The sequence below is a fragment of the Heterodontus francisci genome, chromosome 4 (genome assembly GCF_036365525.1).
Source record: "Heterodontus francisci isolate sHetFra1 chromosome 4, sHetFra1.hap1, whole genome shotgun sequence".
Taxonomy (NCBI): domain Eukaryota; kingdom Metazoa; phylum Chordata; class Chondrichthyes; order Heterodontiformes; family Heterodontidae; genus Heterodontus; species Heterodontus francisci.
In genome coordinates, this window is record NC_090374.1 from 199,895,500 (window position 1) to 199,914,602 (window position 19,103).

Sequence of the window (19,103 nt, forward strand, 5' to 3'; positions counted from 1 at the left end):
CTCCGAACCCCCCTCTCTCTCTCTCCGAACCCCCCTCTCTCTCTCTCCGAACCCCCCTCTCTCTCTCTCCGAACCCCCCTCTCTCTCTCTCCGAACCCCCCCCTCTCTCTCTCCGAACCCCCCTCTCTCTCTCTCCGAACCCCCCTCTCCCCTTTTCTCTGTTCTCCCTCCTTCTCTCTCTGTTCTCCCTCCTTCTGTCTCTGTTCCCCCTCCCCATCTCTCTGCCGGTTCCCCATCCCCCTCTCTCTCCGTTCCCCCCTCCTTCTCTGTTCCCTCTCCCTCTCTGTGTTCCCCCTCTCCCTCACTCTCTCGGTTCCCCCTCTCCCTCGTTCTCTCTGGTTCCCCCCTGCATTCTCTGTCTATTCCTCCCCCTCTCTCTGTGCCCCACCTCTCCCTCTCTCTCTCTGCGCAACTACTGTGAGGCAGCATACTCTGTTACAATGACAGCTGGAACAAAATAATATCCTGCTGCTAAAAATGGAGCTGTGCTTAACTTTTCCTGCCCATTCAAAGCAGCAAAGTCTAATTGCTATTAAATTGACCTTGGGATGTGCATCTTAAGACAAATCATGGTTTCAAGTCTCCATGTAATTTGGCATGTGTCATGCAGGCCCCCACTTGCCAAGAATGAGGCATATTAATTTTGTCATATGAACACTGATTTTTAAACTGTTGCTGGAGTGAAGAAATTACTTGTTTGAAGATCACCAGACACTTGGCTGGAAGAATATTTGCATACTAAGAGACAGTGCTTGGAGAGACAAAAGAATTGCTCACTGATTCAATTAACAGAGATTGGTCTGGGCAATGGTTCCACATCTTGTCAGTAAGAAACAGCATGACAGCCCCCCACCGAGAGCTTTGAAATCCACAAATGCAGGAGTGGGTAAGCCAGTTAGTCACATGACTAACCTGCTGACCAACTTGGAGTTTTGAATTGAGCCACACAGAAAGGAACAGACAGGAGTTTGCAAATGAAGCTGGAACAAGGAAGCCTTTCTCCTGGCTGTCTCTCTCTCGTTTTCTCCCAAGCCACCGGACCCACGGAAGACATGTAAACCTCAGGAGAGAAAAGACTCCGACATCGAAACAAGTTGAAGTTTGAACTGGACCCCAACCAACAGCAGGACTTACCGGCAACCAAAGATTCCACATTGAACTCAAAGGACTGTAATTATAATCCAGGTATTGCCTCAAACTTTTCTCCTTTATTCTTTCCTACTTTTTCTGTCTCTGCCTTCGTATGTGTTTATCGCGTATGCATGCTAGCCTGGTTGCGTTGCATATGCGTATTCATTAACTGGATTAGAGTTTAAGATTAATAAACTTCCACCTTTCTTATTTAAATCTAAGGAAACCTGTCTGATTTACTTGCCTTACAATTGGAGCAGTAAACAAGAATTCACTAAGGGGGAGATAGAAACACGGTGTTTCTAAAATTAAACCCTGTTACAGTTAAACCAGGCAAAGGCTGAGAGGGAACCCCTAGACACTTTCTCACCTGGTCATAACACATGTTACTGCATTCCCAGCTCCTCTCCATGGGAATGGACACATTAAAGGTTCTTTTTCCTGGACCACATTGAGCAGACGCTAAAAATAACCACAACTCTTCCCCGCTTCTCCAAGATTGATATATCCCAGAACCCTACCAAAATACTCCCTCCGCTCCCCCCCACTGCGCAGTCATCAAGCACCATGCCTCAACACAACTGAACAGACAGCATCCCTTTCTTCTACACTGAGAAACAATTATCTGAATTCCCCAGTTCCTACTGAGACACCCAGCCATCCACTGCACTCCCCACTCCTCTCCCAAGTAAAGAAAGCAAAAGACATCCCACTCCACGAAATCTTCCACACGGTCTTATCGAGCGCACATTATTCCTCTTGCTACACCAAACAGAGACAGCCAAGAACAATTATTCATCCCCTCCACCAGAGTTCATAGCCCCACCTAGCTCCAACCCCAAGCAGAGACTTCAGAATTCTCTAACTCCCAGATGGCAAAGAAAAGAGTGGTTGAAGCGTATACCAAAGTGGAAAATCATCAAAAAATGTTTTTAGGGGCATCATTCATAATAATCTCAGTATCATGGATTCAGAGAGATGCTGGCTCCAGGTTTCTAAACACGAAAACACCACCATGTCAGTATAGCCAAGAATTTTGTTTACCTTATTTCTTCGAGGTGAATTGATGCTCTTCAAGTTGAACAATGTCAATGTTTAGAAAGTTAAAACAGTTTTGAAAATTTGTCAGCCAGTGTCGATGTCAAATACTTCCAAATTTGGTATAGCAGAATAAAGCTACCCCTTTTTCCACCAGTTAAATGTTTCTACTTCTCATAACGTCATTCCACTAGTGCCAAATTAGCAATCATTTTGCATTGTGGTTTCTCATCCACTGAAAAATGAGGTGCAACATCCACTATAGCAGCTGCATGTTCCTCCTCAACCAACAACTGACCTTTTGTGCCACATTTGCCATTCAAAAAACATGAATGCAGAAAAGTATAGCACAATCAATAAAGTTGATTGTTAAATGTCAGTTACAGTTACCTTTAAAAAAAAATAGCGACTTCACTGCTGTTTTTCATACAGTTTAATGACCTGGACTTGGGTACACAGGTCAAAATGTCAAAGTTTGCAAATGACATGAAACTTGGTTATAAACTAGCATAGCAACAGATTTCAGTAGGACATAGAAGGACTGGTGAAATGGGCCGACACATGGCAGATGAAATTTAACACTGATAATTGTGAAGTGACATATTTCTCCCCGCCTCCAAGTAAAATATCCATCCCGCAGAGTCTAGACCAGGAAGTATAAACTAGAGCATTTTAGTCAATGTAAAATCATGTACAAAAAGCAAAATAAACAGAGGGAATAAAAGATAGGATTGCAAGAGATAGGAACATAGGAAATAGGAGCAGGAGGAGGCCACTCAGCCCCTCGAGCCTGCTCCGTCATTCAACTAGATCATGGCTGATCATCTACATCAACACCATTTTCCTACACTATCTCTTATCCCTTGATATCTTTAATATCTAGAAATCTATCGATCTCTGTCTTTAATATACTCAATGACACAGCCACCACAGCCTTGTGGGGTAAAGAATTCCAAAGATTCACCACCCTTAATGTGAAGAAATTCCCCCTCGTCTCAGTCCTAAATGGCCTACCTCTTAGAAACATAGAAAATAGGAGCAGCAATAGGCCATTCGGCCCTTCGAGCATGCTCCACCATTCATTATGATCATGGCTGATCATCCAACTCAGTAACCGGTTCCCGCTTTCCTCCCAATATTCTGAGACTGTGCCCCCTGGTTCTAGACCACCCCCCACCACCCCACCCAGCCCGGGGAAACATCCTTCCTGCATCCTCCCTGTCGAGCCCTGTAAGAATTTTGCATGTGTCAATGAGATCACCTCTCATTCTTCTAAACTCTAGAGAATACAGGCCCAGTCTCCTCAATCTTTTCTCATAGGATAATCCTGCCATCCCAGGAATCAGTCTGGTGAACCTTTGTTGCACACTCTCTATGACAAGTATATCCTTCCTTAGGTAAGGAGACCAAAACTGTATTCAATATTCCAGGTGCAGTCTCACCAAGGCTCTTTGCAATTGCAGCAAGATGTCTTTACTCCTGTACTCAAATCTTCTTGCAATAAAGGCCAACATACCATTTTCCTTCCTAATTGCTTGCTACACCTGTATATTTGCTTTCAGTGACTTATGAATAAGGACACTCAGATCCCTTTGGACATCAACACTTCCCAATCTCTCACCATTTAAGAAATACTCTGCATTTCTGTTTTTCCTACCAAAGTGAATAACTTCACAGTTTTCCACATTATATTACATCTGCCATGTTCTTGTCCATTCACTTAGCCTGTCTAAATCCACCTGAAGCCTCTTTGCATCCTCCACACACTCACATTCCCACCTAGTTTTGTGACATCAGCAAACTTGTAAATATTACATTTGGACCTCACATCCAAATCATTGATATATAATGTGAATAGCTGGGGCCCAAGCACTGACCCTTGCAGTACCCCACTAATCACAATCTGCCAACCTCAGAATGACCCCTTTATTCCTACTCTGTTTTCTGTTCTTTAACCAATTCTCAATCCATGTCAGTATATTAACCCCAATCCCATGTACTCTAACTTAGCTTACTAACCTCCTGTGTGGGACCTTATCGAAAGCCTTCTGAAAATCCAAATACACCGCATCCACTGGTTCCCCCTTATCTATTCTGCTAGTTGCATCCTCAAAAAGCTCCAACAGGTTTGTCAAACATGATTTCCCTTTCATAAATCCATGTTGACTCTGCCCAATCCCACCATTATGTTCTAAGTGATAAAGAGACAGAAAAAAGTTTTAAAAATTTAATTTTTTTTTGAAAATCTCCAACAGTAATTAAATTCTAACACTTGTAAAGTTAAATTTTCTGGGCCAGAGAGGTAGTAATTAACACTTATTACACAGTTAATAATTCACTTGCACCTGAATGATGCAGTGTTAACTTTTTTTGATGTGTTTGGAGGTTATCTAGTCTGTAAGTAGCGCAACTTCACACCCTTACATGGATTTCCCTGCCAAGTTTCTCAGCAAGTTAACAGTGCAGCGAAGCTTGCGGAGGAACAGGACAAACTGCACATATATGGACTCCGGAAGTTGCTGTCCGATTTACTCCATAATAACAAAGACTGTGTTAGCCTCACCGTTACTCTTACTGCAAAGTTCTCACCATTGTTTTCCAGATATATATTTCTACTGTAGATAGCAAAGTTGTTTTTTCCTTGCTTGTGCATTACATTTACTAGAGTTACAGCAGTAAACTGTAAGATGACAGGAATCACTAAAATTGTAAAAGGTAGCTGGGATTGGGAACTATTGCTGCATCTCCAAAGAGTCAGTTGCGCTGAGAAATTTGTTTCATTCCTTTGTGGTAACTGCCAGTTTCAAATTGGTGGCTTTACACAACAAGCAATTTGGTTCACCGAATCTATTTTGCTTCCTAGTTGCTGAAAGGTAGCTTTTCTAGTCCAGTGAATGGAAGCAGTTTTTGATTTTGTCTCAGTGCAACTGCATGGCTAACTTGTTGATAACTGATGCAATCACTATTGCCCTTGAGGTTTGACATCCAACATAACCTTAAACCTTTGAGGTAGAATGCTCTATCTTTTACTAGACAGGAAAATTAATTACAAATAAACAGTCACAAGCAGCATTTGGACTGCCTATTTTGCAAAGCTATTCATCCCAACTGAAGAAAAGTTAAATTAATGAACAATAAACATCAATGTCTACAGACTTGTAAAAAAATCAAATACTAGCCATTTTCAAAACAAAAGCTAAGGAACCCAGCCATAAGGCGACTTATGTCTTCTGCAAATTTTTTCAATCATTTTTATTGCAAATTAACAGAACAAATTAACAAATTTGTATTAACAAATACAGACAAACGGACCAACGAATAGAATATACCAGAACAAGAAGCTTAACATCGTGTATTGTGATATGTATCGCTTACAATGAACTGATGCAATAAGTTGGTTTTAACACTAAAATAAATGCCTTAATGCACTAGTAACATCAAAATTAGTTTGATCCAGTTAGTATGATTATTGTTAAGTTATTTTAATTTGTAAAGTGGTTAACTAATGGATAAAACTATAACTTAACAAATCAATCATCTTCTCATCAAGCTTGTAAACATGTAGGCAAATTTAACATTATCACTGAAATCCTGTTCTACAAATGTCTGCTGGAGGGATAGTAGTAACAAAAATATTCAGACTAGAGAAAACAGAAAATGTAAAACTTGATGCATGAGAAAGTTAGAAAAAAGGTATATATAGCTGGCAAGTCAACGAAAAGCAGAGCACTGTCTAATTTGAAAACAGTTCATTAACTGATGTGAAACAGTTCAGGCTCATTTGAAAAAAAAGTTATGTCACAAGAAGTCAACACCATCAACGAACTTTACAAAAGAAAGCTGCCACTATCAATCATTATTAGTGCAAGGGGTCTGAATATCAGTCTGAGTGCGAACAAAACCAAAGCAAAGCTCTATGCATACAAGTTTTCAAAGAGATACATACATCTATCAGGCTCTGTGTACAAACTAACAAACACCGGTTATCAATTTTGAATACAAATACTAAACACAAAACTGCTACAGTTGTTACAAAGAGCTCACCCTGTGCTTCAAACAGGAGACCCGAGATTAAAGCCACTGAGGCAGAATCTTGAGAGTTAATCAACAGATTAATGAATCTGAAAAGCACTATACGTCAGTGCTAATGGGTAGAGGGACGAGGAAGAAGAAAGCACAGGTAATCTTCTTGATACTTCATTAACAAATGGCTAGCAATACCAATAGGAAATATTCTGCAATACTTCCCCACCATCAGCTAAATTAACTTGCAACAGTTGCCCAACTTAATACCTTCACAATATTGTTATTTCTTAACGAGCTGTTGTTTACTGCTGTATTAATTACTGCTGTATCAGACCCACCGGCCGTCCATGTCTCCGTTATAAAGACGTCTGCAAACGCGACATGAAATCCTGTGACATTGATCACAAGTCGTGGGAGTCAGTTGCCAGCATTCGCCAGAGCTGGCGGGCAGCCATAAAGACAGGGCTAAATTGTGGCGAGTCGAAGAGACTTAGTAGTTGGCAGGAAAAAAGACAGAGGCGCAAGGGGAGAGCCAACTGTGCAACAGCCCCAACAAACAAATTTCTCTGCAGCACCTGTGGAAGAGCCTGTCACTCCAGAATTGGCCTTTATAGCCACTCCAGGCGCTGCTTCACAAACCACTGACCACCTCCAGGCGCGTATCCATTGTCTCTCGAGATAAGGAGGCCCAAAAGAGAAAAAAGAGAAATTTTCAATAACATAAATCATTAATCCTAAAATGTGGACAGTACCATGAATCAACTGCGACTTATCAGTCAATACTTTACTGGCAAAAATAACACTATTGTCACGCCGTGATGTGTTGAATGATTTTTTTAATCCACTGACTGGAGATCTGACTTTATATTTTTTAAAGAAATTTAAAAAGTAACAGATAAAAGATGTCTTTGCTTGCAGCTTAAGATGACCACCTAATTTGCAAAACTGTATCCTACATTGCAAGGCCTGTGAGGTGGAGACGAAATGTCTGCTCATCCCAGCAAGAACCAAGATTCAGGAAATTTAAGGAACTGTCTGTTCTTTTTAGCAAGAAGAAATACACTGCTAACCACAATGCTTGAATTTCTGAGTGACTGTCATATGACAAGCATCACCCTGCAGCTGTGGTTTTAAGCTGCTGTTTCTCTGCAGCAGGTTGAGAAGCATCTGGACTCTGACACTTGCAGACCCAAGTGAGAGTCCCTCCTCTCTCTCTATTCCAGCTTGCAAGTTACGAACCCTGCTAGCTGACTGACCACGTCTGCATACTCCAGCGACAATCAGAAACCCTATTGGAGAAAATCATCTGCATCGCTGTCTCCAAGAGACCCACCAAATCAGTCATTTATCTCTTCAAACTACAAGCCTCAGGACCACCGAATTCAGCTAGTAGCCAATCGAACCACCAAACTCCACAAACTGTATAATCCTTTTTTCTATTGACTAACTCAACCAATCTACCCATCCCCACTTTGTAACGTATTTGTGCGAGAGAGAGAAAGTTGGAGCATAGATTATTTTACTCAGTTTGGTTTAAGTACAATAACATTAGCCTCTTTGTTAAATTCAAGAAAACCTGTCCAACTGGTTCTTGCTATAATTATAGCAAGTAAATAATCAAACACTGAATTGGCCAGTACATCCATTTTAAGAAAGAATTAAGCCTGTTGTGATCAAACAAGATGAGGGAAAAGAGAAAAATCCTTCGACCCCTCCTCACCTGACTGCTACAGAAATTTGGGAGCTCACCTCTGGGATCAAACCCAAAGACAAACGAGAAATTGGAAGCAGGAAATCAAACTGATCCTGAGCAATAATTTTAAAGACTTCAATACAGGTTTTTTTGTGGCTTTCAGTGCTATAGTACTAAAATGCCCTCATTCGAAGCCTGTATCTTCCTAGAACAGAGTGAAGTAACTTGGGACAGTTTAAAAGCCCTATCCATTGAAGAGCTAAGGAGTATAGATAGGCACTTAGATATAAATATCCATCCTAAAGCCAGGAAACCCGAAATCCTAAGACTTGTGGCCAACCATTTAAATTTGACACTGAAGAACTAGAGACGGGCTTAGAGTCAGAAACAGACAAAGTAACATTAGCTAAGATACAGCTAGAGTAGAGGAGACTAGAATTAGAATTCCAGAAAGAGAAGGATGAGACAGAATTCCAGGAAAGGGAGAAAGGAAAAGCTTTCCAGAAGGAGGAGGAGGGAGAATTCCAGGAAAGGGAGAAGAATGAATTCCAGGAACGCAAGGAAGAGAGGGAATTCAAGCTAAGGCAGCTTGAACTGAATAGAGGAAGACCCAAAGTACCCAGTGAAGGCATCGTTAGTGAGGAAACTACCCCTAGCTCAGGACCAAGTGCTGAGCTCTTAAAGTTCTCCCAATTGACACCAAAATTCAAAGAGGGGGATGTGGAAACAGCTTTCATCTCATCTGAAAAGCTTGCAAAACAGTTGAAGATGCCAGCGGAGTGTTGGACCCTGCAAATGCAATGCAAATTAACAGGAAAAACCTATGAGGTTTATTCCTTATTGTCTGACAAGAGTTCATCAGACTACAAGTGACCAAAAATGCTATCCTGAGCGCATATGAGCTGGTACTGGAGGTGTACTGCCAAAAAGTCTAAATTCTCCAAAAGCAATCAGAACAATTTAACATCTAGTTCAAAAGGGTTAAGCAACTCACTTTCAACCGACTGACACAGGCAATTAAGGTAGAGCCAACCTATGAAAACCTCAGAGAGATGATCCTCCGCCAGAAGCTCAAAAATTCACTTCCCATTTCCATAAAAAAACATGGAGGAAGAAAAGGTTCCAAGAGCCAGACAGGCAGCAATCTGGCTGATGATTATACACTTATTCACAAGCCCTTTCCCCAAGAGAAACACTTCCCTACTCACTTCCAAAAACCTGAAAAGGATAGAAGGTGGGAGGGTGATAGAAAGATGAACAGCCATGGGAGAGAAGGGAGGCCCTCCTCAGGCCAAAAAGGAGGGTACTGAGAACAGGAGTGACGCCCGAAAACCATTGTAACAAGACAGGTCACCTTTGAGCTGACTGCTGGAAGTTACGAGGAAAACCCATAGATTAGTCAGGGTACACTAGACCATAGAATCATGGAACGTTTAAGGCACAGAAAGAGGCCACTTGGCCCATCCTGTCTGTGCCAGCCGAAAAATGATCCACCTATTCTAATCCACCTTCCAGCATTTGGTCCGTAGCCCTGCAGATTACGGCACTTGAGGTGCATATCCAGACTCTTTTTGAATGAGTTGAGGGTTTCTGCCTTAATTACCCTTTCAGGAAGTGAGTTGCAGACCCCCACCACCCTCTGGGTGAAAAGGTTTTTCCTCATCTCCCCTCTAATATTTCTACCAATCGCTTTAAATCTATGCCCCCTCGTCACTGACCTCTCTGCTAAGGTGAATAGGCCCTTCACCTCCACTCTATCCAGGCTCCTCAAAATTTTGAACATTTCAATCAGATCTCCTCTCAGCCTTCCCTGTTCCAAGGAAAACAACTCCAGCCTATCCAATCTTTCCTCATAGCTGCATTTTTCCAGTCCTGGCAACATCCTCGTAAATCTCCTCTGTACCCTCTCTAGTGCAATTACATCCTTTCTGTAATGAGGTGACCAGAACTTCATACAGTACTCAAGTTGTGGCTTAACCAATGAGTATTACAGTTCCAGCATAACCTCCCTGCTCTTATATTCTACACCTCAGCTAATAAAGGAAAGGTTTCCATATGACTTCTGAACCACCTTATCGATCTGTTCTACTACCTTCAGGGATCTGTGGACATTCACTTCTTCTACACTTCTCAGTATTTTCCCATTAATCATGTATTCCTTTGCCTTGTTTGACCTCCCCAAAAGCATCACCTCACACTTCTCCAGGTTGAATTTCATTTGCAATATTTGCCATCTCACCAAACCATCAATATCTTCCTGCAGCCTACAGCTATCCTCCTCGCTATCTACCACACAGCCAATCTTTGTGTTGTCTGAAAACTTCTTGATCATGCCCTCTACATTTACGTCCAGATCGTTAAGATATACCGCAAAAAGGGGACCCAGTACCGAGCCCTGCGGAATGCCACTGGAAACAGCCCTCCAGTTGCTAAAACACCCGTCAACAATTACCCTTTGTCGCCTGCCACTGAGCCAATTTTGTATCCACCTTGCTGCATTTCCCTGGATCCCATGGGTTTTTATTTTTTTTTAAACCAGTCTGCCATGTGGGACTTTGTCAAAAGCCTTGCTAAGGTCCATGTCGACCACATCAACTGCACTACCCTCATCTATCTTTCTTGTTACTTCTTCAAAAAATTCAATCAAGTTGCTCAAACAAGTTCTTCCCTTAACAAATCCATACTGACTATCCTTGATTAACCTGTGCCTTCCGTCTCTCAGAATAGATTCCAATACTTTGCCCGCTACTGAGGTTAGATTGACTGGCCTGTAATTATTCGGTCTATCCTTTGCTCCCTTTTTAAACAGAGGTACAATGTTAGCAGTTCTCCAATCTCCCAGCACCACAACTGTATCCAGTGAGGTCTGGAAAATGTTAAGTCCTTCTGGTATTTACTCTCTTGCTTCTTTTAACAGCCATGGGTACATTTCATCTGGCCCTGGTGATTTATCAACTTTCAAGGATGCTAATCCCATTAATACTTCCTCTCTCCCTATGTTTATCACATCCAATACTTCACACTCTTCCTCAATTACAATATCTGCATCGTCCCCCTTTTTTGTGAAGATAGACGCAAAGTATTCATTAAGAACCGTACCAACATCTTCCGCCCTTACACATAGGTTACCTTTTTGGTCTTTTATGGGCCCTACTCTCCTTAGTTATCCTCTTACTCTGAATGTACTGATAAAACATCTTTGGGTTCACCTTGACTTTGCTTGCCAATATTCTTTCATGCACTCTCTTTGCTTTCCTAATTTCCTTTTTGATTTCACCCCTCCACTTTCTATACTCTTCTCGGCTTTCTGTAGTACTGAGTTCTCAGTATGGGACATAAGCTTTCCCTTTCTGCCTTTTCTTAGACTGTAGGCTCCTCGACATCCATGGGGCTCTAGATTTGACCATCTCATCCTTTTTCTTTGTGGGAACAGGTTCATTCTGAACCCCTTTGAATGCCTCCCACTGTTCTGACACTAATTTAACTTCAAGTAGCTGTTTCCAGTCCACTTGCGCTAAATCACTCCTCAGTTTAGTAAAATTGGCCTTACCCCCATTGAGAACTCTAACTCCTGTTCTATCTCTGTCCTTTTCCATAATTATGTTAAAACTGACTGAATTATGATCATTACCACCAAATTGCTCTCCCACTGCCACTCCTTCCACCTCCCTTGCTTTATTTTCTAAAGCTAAGTTTAAAACGGCACCCTCTCTTGTTGGACTTGCTATATATATACTGGCTAAAAAGATTCTCCTGAATGCACCTCAAGAATCCTGCTCTCTCAATTCCTTCCACGCTAAAACTATCTCAGTTAATATTGGGGTAGTTAAAATACCCTATTACTGCCGTATTGTTTTTGCACTTCTCAGCGATTTGCCTACATATCTGCTCTTCTATCTCCCTCTGACTATTTGGGGGTCCATAGTACACTCTCAGCAGTGCGATTGCCCCTTTTTTGTTCCTTTGCTCAATCCATCTGGCCACATTTGATGAACCTTCCAACATATCATTCCTCTTCACAGCTGTAATAGTTTCCACTACCAAAATTGCCACTCCCCCTCCTTTCTTATCCCCCTCCCTATCGCGTCTGAAAACCCTATAACCAGGAACGTTGAGCTGCCATTCTTGTCCCTTCTTAAGCCACGTTTCTGTAATAGCTACAATATAATACTGCCAGGTATCTATCTGTGCCCTAAGCTCATCTGCTTTATTTGCTATACTCCTTGCATTGAAATAGATACCCTTGAGCACTGCCAAACTCTCTCTTTTATTTTCTAACCTTTGTTTCCTCTGTCTTCCAGGCTTATTCATTAATTTTCTGCCTTCCATTTTAATTTCTGATTTTGTCCGAACTGAGTCTACCCTCAGGTCCTCATCCCCTGCCCAACTAGTTTAACCCCTCCCCAACAGCACGAGCAAAATGTCCCGCAAGGAACTCAGTCCCGGCTCTGTTTAGGTGCAACCTGTCCAGCCTGTACAGGTCCCATCTCCCCCAGAGCCGGTCCCAATGTCCCAGGAATTTAAAGCCTTTCCTCCTGTACCATCTTTCCAGCCACGCAATAATCTGTCTTATCCTTCTATTTCTGTACTCACTAGCGCGTGGCACTGAGAGTAATCCAGAGATTACTATTTTGGAGGTCCTGCTTGCTGATTTCTTACGTAGCTCCCTAAATTCTGACTGCAGGACCACATCCCTCTTTCTACCTATGTCCTTGGCTCCGATGTGGACCATAACTGCTGGCTGTTCACCCTCCCCCTTCAGGATGCTCTGCAGCCACTCAGTGACATCCTGACCTTGGCACCAGGGAAGCAACACACCATCCTAGATTCACGTCTGCAGCCACAGAACGCCTGTCTGCTCCCCTGAGTATTGAATCACCTATCACTATGGCTCTTCCAGTCTTCCCTGCACCCCCCTGTGAAGCTGAGCCACCCGCAGTGCCATGGGCTTAGCTCTGGCTGCACTCCACAGGTGAAGCATCACTTTCCTGAGTATTCAGAACTGAATACCTGTTGGAGAGTGAGATGCACTCAGGGGTCTCCTGCACTGCCTGCCTGAGTCTTTTTGACTGCCTGGTGGTCACCCATTCCCCATCTTCCTGCATACTCTTAAGCTGTGGGGTGACCGCATCTATAAATGTGCTACCCACATAGCTCTCATCCTCATGGGCTGAGGCAGGGGCAAAGGCAGATGATGCTATAAAGGTTATTGTGATGAAGAGGATATGAGGTCAGTAACTCAGCCCCTGGTCAAACAGAATACTGAGGTTGCAAACAGACAGCTTCTATCTGAGACAGTGGGGAGGGGAATGGAATCAATGTCGAGGATAGCAGTTTGTATGGAATACTGGGTTATAAAGCAAGAATATAAAAGTCTGGGTTATAAGGTAGAATATAAAAGCCAAGATGTAATGGTGAACATCTATAAAACCTGAGGAAGATCATAACTGACGTGTTGTGTGCACTTCTGGGCATCACAACAAACACTGTCATGAAAACCCTATATGCCAAATGGGTAATAATAATTTCATCGGTTGGAACCTTGCCTTAGACTTTTATTGGAAATTCTTATAAATAACTTTTTTTAAAAGTAAACTGTCAGCCAAGATGACCACTGTAATTTACATTTGAAACACCAAAAGATCACACTGGAGACGACACAACTGACTCAACCTAGCCAGGACAATGAGGTGCTCCTTGATTAAATAACCTGGAATGGCCTTATCAGCACAGTCATCAGGGGCCATCTCTACACCCATTGACTTTGAAAGAGCCAACCCCCACCAAGTGTGACTGGACAACTTGAAGTGTAGCACCCTGAATTTCAGAGCAGATTCCAGAAAGGCCTCATTAAAACCACAGAGGGGCTTGAATATCATATGACTGCCTGCACAGCTCTGGAGAGGCTGTAAGCTTTGTCACACAGAAAGCAGACAGGAGTAACTGAAAAGCCATCAACAAAGCAGGTCTCACTCTCTCTCTCTCCAGTAAATATCAAAAGAACTGGCTGTAACTGGAAACCACCCCCCCACCCCCCCTCAAGTCTACAGACCACCACTGCCAGCAACTAGGGGGCATGGATCGAACCCCTTTTCTGCCTTTAACAGCGCTGAGAAATGTACACATGACCCAGTGAGGACTTCAGGAATACAACTTCAGCTGAGCACTTGAGATTTAAAACTGTATTTAAATTCCATTTATTCCAGACTCTACCCCAACCATCAAAACTGTTTTCCCTTTGTAATCTATTTGTGTGTGTGAGACTCTCATGAGAATGTGTGAGTGAACGAGTAGTGTATTCTTATTAATTTTAACCAGTTCAGAGTATTAAGAGTAATAAACTTACATCTTTGTAGTTTAAACTCAAGAAAACCTGTCTGGTGCAGTTACATTAGAGGAGCAAGTGCTCACTGAGGTGCTAAGTTCAATCACTGTGTTTAAAAAAAAAAAGGATAAAGCCTGTTGCGGTCAAACCAGAGGAGGGGCAAATGGGGAGTCTGAAACCCCTTCCTCACCCGGCTGTAACAAGCACCTTTAACGTAATAAAACATCCCAATCCGATGTTAGGTCAGATGACCAAAAGCTTGGTCAAACAGGTAGGTTTTAAGGAGTGTCTTAAAGGTGGAAAGGGAGATAGAGAGGCATAGAGGTGCTGAGAGGGTATTCCAGAGCTTAGGTCCGAGGCAACTGAAGGCGCAGCCACCAATGGTGGAGCAGTTAACATCTGGGATGCTCAAGAGGCCAGAATTAGAGGAGCTCAAACATCTCGAAGGGTTGTGGAGCTGGAGGAAATTAGAGATAGGGAGGGGCAAGACCATAAAGGGATTTAAAAATAAGGATGAGGGCGGCACAGTGGTTAGCACCGCAGCCTCACAGCTCTAGCGACCCAGGTTCAGTTCTGGGTATTGCCTGTGCAGAGTTTGCAAGTTCTCCCTGTGATCGTGTGGGTTTCCGCCGGGTGTTCCGGTTTCCTCCCACAGCCAAAGACTTGCAGGTTGATAGGTAAATTGGCCATTGTAAATTGCCCCTAGTGTAGGTAGGTGGTAGGAGAATTGAGGGAAGGTGGGGATGTGGTAGGGAATACGGGATTAATGTAGGATTAGTATAAATGAATGGTTGATGGTCGGCACAGACCCAGTGGGCCGAAGGGCCTGTTTCAGTGCTGTATCTCTCTATGACTCTAATTTTAAAATCAAGATGTTGCTTGACCAGGAGCCAAAACAGATCAGTGAGCACAGCTGTGATGGGTAAATGGGACTTGGTGCAAGTTAAGACAACGGAAGCAGAGTTTCTCAAGTTTAGGGAGGGTAGAATGTGGGAGACCAGCCAGGCGTGCATTGGAATTGTCAAGTCTAGAGGTAATGGAGGCATGAATGAGGGTTTCAGTAGCAGATGAGCTGAGACAGGACAAAGTCAGGCGATGTTATGGAAGTGGAAATAGGCGGTCGTAGTGATGGTGCGAATATGAGGTCAGAAGCTCATCTCGGGGTCAAATGTGACACCAAGGTTGTGAACAGACTGGCTTAATGTCAGGCTGTTGCCAGGGACAGCGATGAAGTCAGTAACTAGGGAACAGAGTTTGGAGTGGGGACCAAAAAACGATGGCTTCAGTCTTCCCAATATTTAATTGTGCTTAAAATTTCCTCCAATCAGAAGAATGTTGAGGCAGTTGAGAGGAAACAGCACTGATGTACAGGAATGCTGTCTGGTATGTGGAAATACAACAATAAAAAAAAATTTAAAAACTAGAAACGTAGGAACAGGTGCAGGCCATTTAGTCCCTCAACCCTGTTCCACTATTCATTGACATCATGCCTGATCTGTAATCTAACTCCATACATCCACCTTTGTCCCATATCCCTTAATGATTTTGGTTAACTGTCAATCGCAAATTTAAAATTAACAATTGACCTAGCTTCAAGTCATTTGCGAAAGAGAGTTCCAAACGTCTACCATCTTTCATGTGTAGAAGTTTTTCCAAACTTCACTCCTAAAAGGCCTGGTTCTAATTTTTAGACTATGTCCTCTAGTCCTAGATTTCAAAACCAACGAAAATAGTTTCTCTCTACATGCCCTATCAGTTTGACTTAATATCTTGAAAACATCTGTCAAGTCACTCTTCTTTCTTCGAAATTCCAGAGAATACAACACGAGCTGGTGTATTTTCTCCCTGTAATTTTAACTCTTGATGTCCGGATATCATTCTAGTAAATATATGCTGCACTCCCTCCAAGGCATATTCTGCCCAAGGTGTGGTGCCCAGAACTGAACACAGTACTTCTGTAAATCTGAGTTCTTTTTGCCTTCAGTCTGGTTCAGTAAATATACCGAGTCGGATGTGTAGGTAAAATCAATTACTTTATTTGCGCATTTAGCCGGCTGACTTACTCTAATGCAACGACACTGACTCCACCCCAGAGTCTGTCGGGTCCACCAGAGTAAGTGAAGTTTTTTGATACAGGTATTACTGTTTATACATTAAGATTCATGCTACACCCCCTTGTTTAACCAATCAATGCGGTACAATTCGACTTCACCCACGTGGTGACATGCAGTACATCTGTTACTGAGGTTAACAATACACTCCATTCTCAATACATACTTGTTACTAATAAAATATTGTTTTGTACCAGCAAGATAAAAGAAAGCGGACAAGCAAGCTAATTAGCAAGAGCATAGGAATCATCAATAATCATGCTGGTCTCACTCCCTACATGGATCATGAGTTCTGTCTCTACCTTGTGACAAGTAATTGCGGAGCATCCTGCTATCTCTTTTAGGTTTACATTCCTGAGTGTTTCATGCAGTCTGCAGCTACATCAAGTAGTGGCAGTTCACGAAGATAAGAGGGGCGTAGCACTCCTTATCACTCACACAGGGATGGACATCATTTGATTCACAGGAGTCCATTTGTTCCAAACCACAGGGAGTCACACAATCAGGCCATAAAGAACAGATGTCCTTGCAATTACCAGTGTCGGCTAGTCTTTACAGTCTCACACGCTCTGCCTTTACTTTTAACTATTTAATTGTGGTTTCTGCCACTTAAAATCAAAGCTCAGCAAAGCTACTATTCCTAACTTGGCTATATTTCCCATTAAGCATAGTGCCATGCCTTTCTGCTCACTTCCACACTTCAGGGTCTAACCAAGGCTTTGTATAGCTGTAGCATGACTTCTAACCCCTTGTATTCAAATTCACTCGATATAAAAGGCCAGCATTCCATCAGCATTCTTCATTATTTTTGTACTTGTCCATATCCTACATTGTGACAGCAACTATGCTTCAGAAGTACTTCATTGGCTGTAAAGCATTTTGGGAGATCCTGGTTGAGAAAGGCACTATATAAATGCATGTTTTTTTTTTCTTTGATGACATCTTAATGATCTAAGTACATGGACTTTCACGTCTCTTGGGATCTCCAGTGCTTCTAGCTTTTCACCATTTATAAAGTACTCTGATCTATCCTTTTTAGATCCAAAATGGATGACCTCAAATGTGCCTGCATTGAAATCCATCTGCTACAGTTTTGCCAACTCACTTAATCTATTAATATCTTTGTAATTTTATGCTTCCAGCTCCACTACTTACAAAGCCACATATCTTTGTGTCATCAGCAAACTTGGATATGTGGCTCTCTATTCCAGAATCTGAGTCGTTAACACAGTGAATAGTTTAGACCCTCAACACAGATCCCTGTGCGACATCACGAGTCACATCCTGCCAATTAGAGTACTCGCCTATTATCTGTCTTCCGCCACACAGCCAACCTCCTAACCAGGCGAGTAACTGACCTCAAATCCATAAGCTTGAACTTTAGTTCACAGTCTCTTATCGAATGCCTTTTGTAATCCATATAAATACCATCCATAGACATTCCCCTGTCCACAACTTTAGTCACCACTTCAAAAAATTCTTCACATTTGTCAGGCATGACCTACCCTTTACAAATTCATGCTGGCTCTGATCAGCTGAAAATTTTCAACATGTTCAGTCACTCTATCCTTAATTATAAACTCCAGCAATTTGCCAATACAGATGTTAGGCTAGCTGCCCTAAAATTCCCTGGTTTTCCTCTTTTACCTTTCTTAAAGGCCATGTGCAATTTTCCAATCTAAAGAAATGCTTCCCAAGTCAAGAGAACTTTGGAAGATCATAGTTAGGGCATCTGCAATATTTGAGTTCCTTTGAAACCATGGGACAAAAACCATCTGGTCCTGAGATTTGTCCCTCTTTGGTATCATTTTTATTTTAATTTGCTTACATTAATTATGGCAAGTTCCCATTCCCAATTCAACATTAGCTTCCTTGGGGTGTCTGGCTCTCCCTATTTAACTCAAACTTCTCTATTGTTTGTTCATTTTATTTCCCTGATTATTGTTTCGAAAACTTTACCCACCACTGATGTTAATGTGAGTGGCCTGTAGTTTCGAAGAATGTCCTTGCACTCTTTCTTGAATAAGGGTGTCACATTTGCAACTTTCCAATCCCTGGACCCTCCCCTGTATCTGGGGAAGATTAGAAAATTATGGCAAGCCCTTGCGCTGTCTCCATCCCCACTTCCCTTCGCAACCTGGGATGCAAGCCATCCGGATCAGGCAACTTATCCACTCAAAGCACAGACAGCCTTTCCAGTACATCCTGCCTATCAATTTTTACCCCATCCATTACTTCTACCATCTCCATTTCTACAATATTTTATCAGCATCTTCTTCCTTAGTAAACACTGATACAAAGTATTCATTAAGTATTCTAGCCTTGCCCTGCGCCTCTAAGCATATGTCACCCTCTTTGTCCCTAATAGGACCCACTTTGTATCCGTGCCCAGTGCTCATCATTTTTAAGTCATGTTTCCATTACTGCCACACTATATTCTCACATGGCTATTTGTGCTTGTAACTCAGCAGCTTTTTCACCACACTTTGTTCGTTTACATACATGCATTCTAAATCTGTCTTTGTGTTCCCCTTAGTACTTCATAGTTTGCTCCTATCTAATAAGGTACGACTTCCTTCTCTCATATTATCCAACACTCTCACTTCTTTATGCACCTTATTCCTCTTTACTACTTCCTCAGATACTGAAGCAGCCTTTGTCCAGATGCAGCAAGACCTGGACAATATCCAGGCTCAGGCTCATAAGTGGCAAGTAACATTCGGACCACACAAGTGCCAGGCAATGACCATCTCAAACAAGAGAGAATCCAACCATCTCC

The 19,103-nt window shown here is 42.3% G+C and overlaps 1 protein-coding gene across 14 annotated transcripts in view; it reads right to left on the reverse strand.

Annotated features, from left to right (window-relative positions):
* Positions 1–19,103, reverse strand: part of LOC137369472 (multiple PDZ domain protein) — a 419,370-nt gene that overhangs the window by 381,836 nt on the left and 18,431 nt on the right. The window lies entirely within an intron of this gene.